Consider the following 4,244-nt stretch of genomic DNA (forward strand, 5'->3'; position numbering starts at 1 on the left):
TATTCTAGGAGATTTTAACATTGACATGCTAGCTAATACAAAAAATACAAAAGAGATAAATAGTCATATGCAACAAATGAAATACAAATTTATGCTTGAACATAGACGTATCATGAATAAACCACTCATAGATCACATCTGGTCAAATGCAACATCAAATGTATGCTTTATCCATAAAACATAGGCATATTGGTCAGATCATTTCTTAAAATACATTTACTTGACACAATGACTCTATAAAAGAATGACATTTTCTTCATTATATCATAAAACTTTAAATATTACATTGACATTTTCTTATGTAATCAAAATTTACTCACAGGATTCATTTTTTGCATTCCAAACAATTCCACATAACAAATTTTATTCACTACTATATGAACATCAAACTTTAAATTTCAATAATTGCATTCTACAAATTATGAAAATTGTTTATGGTGAGAAGAAATTTGATGCACTAAACCAATTTCTCATATATAGAATTTATGCATAGAAATCAATGGACACAAACAAAAGAGCAGGAAAGGCTACACAAATGAGGCAAGAATAATCTACAAAAAGGTAACATCTATTTGCTTTCATGAATTTTAGAATTCTATATGCACATGAAAAATGCACTAACATACATGCCAATGCAAGACAAAAGTGAAAACTATTGGCTGCATTACTATAGAAGAGTTGAATGCAAGAAAAGGAGGTAACATATTTGAAGGAGATGTTTTAGTTGTCTACAAAGTCAACAAAACACGAGAAGTGTTACGAGAAGATATGACAAATCATAAAGCAGAAATGACAATAACAGTCAGTGTCAATCCAAACTTAGTACAACAATATGAAGACAAAATAATCCTAGGCATGGGTGTTTCTATTAGTGGATTTGACATTGAACCAAAATCAGACTTTGATAGAGGTGATTGTGACTGCATTATTGTACTAAAGGAAACAAGCATAGTGGAAACAATCAATCGTGTATGCAACGACTACAATTTCATCCCCAATAGAACAATAAGGAGCCTACTGAATAGCACAAGCAACTACCCTATTGGAACAATAGGTGCATTGGTGGTTGCGACAAAAAAGCAAGGCAATCTCAACATTCTAGAAATAAAGGATGGTCATTCTGATGAAGACAGAGCACAGGTAAGAATTAATGGCAATTATTTCTCAAATTATACTTATTCTAATCAATAAAGCATTTAATATGCAAATAATCCATGCAATGATTTCAACTTTGCATCTGTATATTTATGCAGCTAGAAATCCATCCAAATCTTATTCAGCACTACGAAGCTTAATCTTATGTGTGTGTGTGTTATTATAAAATATTTTAAATGAGAATATAAAACTTTTTCTACTGTTCTATGACAAAGAAATACTAACATTTCCATCGTATTGAATGCTACTGACAATAACTAGACTAGCTAACACATCTCCAACATAAGGTCATAAATGTAAATAAGAAACAATAAGCTTAAGACAGGCAAGAATAAAGACTTTCCAACGAAATGTGAAACACCATAAAGGCAATGACAGAAACTCACAAATAAAACAAAAGATACAATTTACTTCACAAATACAACCAAAAACTCAAACAAAATATAGAGCCAAAATAGATAACATTTTTGTCAATGATGAAAACAATAAAAATAACACAAATGTCATTCCACCTCCCTCTAATGATTTCCAATATGTTGGCATCGATCTGCAAGTAATAGTAGTTCTAGATTGTAGCACAATGGAAATGTTAGTAGAAAAAGTTTTATATTGACAAAGAAATACTAACATTTCCATCGTGCTACAATCTAGAACTACTATTACTTGCAGCTCGATGCCAACATATTGGAAATCATTAGAGGGAGGTGGAATGACATTTGTGTTATTTTTATTGTTTTCATCATTGACAAAAATGTTATCTATTTTGGCTCTATATTTTGTTTGAGTTTTTGGTTGTATTTGTGAAGTAAATTGTATCTTTTGTTTTATTTGTGAGTTTCTGTCATTGCCTTTATGGTGTTTCACATTTCGCTGGAAAGTCTTTATTCTTGCCTGTCTTAAGCTTATTGTTTCTTATTTACATTTTTGACCTTATGTTGGAGATGTGTTAGCTAGTCTAGTTATTGTCAGTAGTATTCAATACGATAGAAATGTTAGTATTTCTTTGTCATAGAACAGTTGATCTTTGTCATAGAACAGTAGAAAAAGTTTTATATTCTCATTTAAAATATTTTATAATAACACACACACACACACACACATATATTAAGGGCTATAAATAAGGAAGGTAGTACAACCTTCCACGAAGCTACAATTGGATGACATTATCACACAATCAAGGTGATAAGAAGGAGATATTTTCCACAAGTTAAAATGTGATATTATTGTCATGATTCAATTATTTAGTGTTTAATTCAAACTCATTGACCCATGTTTTATGTAAGTAATCAAAGTGTTATTGGAATACTATGGTGATCTAGCAAATGAAAAATTGATGCTAGAGATGACATTATTTAAAGTCATCAAAGGAAGGTGTAAGGAAATCATTAAGGAACTTTTATATCAAACATTTGCAAAATATGATAGTAGGACTGATCGACAGACATGTATGCATTATTTTGAGTGCAAAAAGCATGAAGGTACCTCCAAAAAACACTACATCATCCAAACAATAACTTTTTATGCAATACTAGAATATCACCATTAATAGATACTTTTCTAACCATGTAGGAATTATTGAATGGGTCATACCGATTAAGCCAAACCTAATACGAGAAACTAATAATTTAGGTAGAAAGTCACTTCACAATATTCCATGCCTTGATAGAACGTCCTACACTATCAATATTATTTTAGAAAAAATAAATGAAGTGGATAATTTTTGGCAAAGAAGAAGGAAATTTGGATGTTGTAAGAGGGATTATAAAATATGTCAAAGGCTACAATGATAAAATAAACTGCCTTCATTAGGAAATGACAGATTCAATGTGGAATGGAGTGTGTGTGTGCATGTATGTATTGGACAAGGAAATATAGTATTACATATTAAATAGTATAATAATTATTACCTAATTTTCACTTACTTTCTCAATCACGTAGAGGCTTAGTGTTTCAAGTCAAAAAGGTACATTCTAACCTATTCTAAAACATGTGCTATGTAATATTTTGAATTATTATTTGTAGAAAAAATTGTTACATTTTATGAAGGAAAGAACACAATGAGAAAGAGTACAGACTAAATATTCTTTTCTAAAAATGTAACTTTTTGATGCTCCAAATAAGTCATGAAACTAGATAGAAATGAATTCATCTTTTTGAATTTAAAATATGGATACATGTGTAATGAAAAGCATAAATGAAAAATGCAACAAGTCATTGTTTGAATGACTGGGTGATGTTTGGTTGGGTCCAGTGGTGGTGCTCCCGCTATCTTGCATCCTCATATCCTTATTGCCCTATATCCTAAAAGTAAAAATAAAAGGGTTTAGATCCAATGGATCTAAGCAATGACAAATACTACTTCACACATATACCCCACACGTGCATACATACTTTAAAAACAAAATGCAAATATATTTCTAACATGTTAAAAATGTGGACATAAGTGCAGGTTCTGCAAGGGTTCAAACCCAACATATTATTAAGAGATAAGAAACAAGATTCAAAGTTCAAACTGAAAATGGAATAGTAAAATAGAAACTAAAAGTACCAGAGTAGGATTTTGAAAGATAGTTCTAATCCTATAAATATTAATAGGTCAATGAACAAACAAAAGGATGGCTAAGAGGCTCATAAATTGAAGACATATAAGGATTGGATGCATATTCATAGACTACCTACAAGAACTCATCAAGATAATTGAAGGATAATTTTACATACAAAGAAGTGCAATAATAGATGTAATCAATAGAGAAAAATGTGCAACATGTAGAGCCACTATTTTATCAACATGAAAGGATTTAATGGTACAATGAGATCAACTTGGAATCTTCAAAAGTATTCATCTCTTTATTTTTTGATATAAGAGCAATAAATATATTATTAAAATCTCCTACCTTGAAGAGATCCATCTCTTCAAGACTCCTCAACACCTTGTTCTATGAAAAAACAATATTTGAATCCATTTAACCCTAGGGATTTTCCCCTCACTAAACTAAAGAGATATCTATTAAATCCTTTCAATGATACTAACTGCATTATAGATTTATAATTCACTTTTGAAACTAGCTTTAGAACAACCTCAAGTACCT

Source organism: Cupressus sempervirens, chromosome 10 (genome assembly GCF_028749045.1).
Source record: "Cupressus sempervirens isolate cs-2001-9-10 chromosome 10, ASM2874904v1, whole genome shotgun sequence".
Classification (NCBI taxonomy): Eukaryota; Viridiplantae; Streptophyta; class Pinopsida; order Cupressales; family Cupressaceae; genus Cupressus; species Cupressus sempervirens.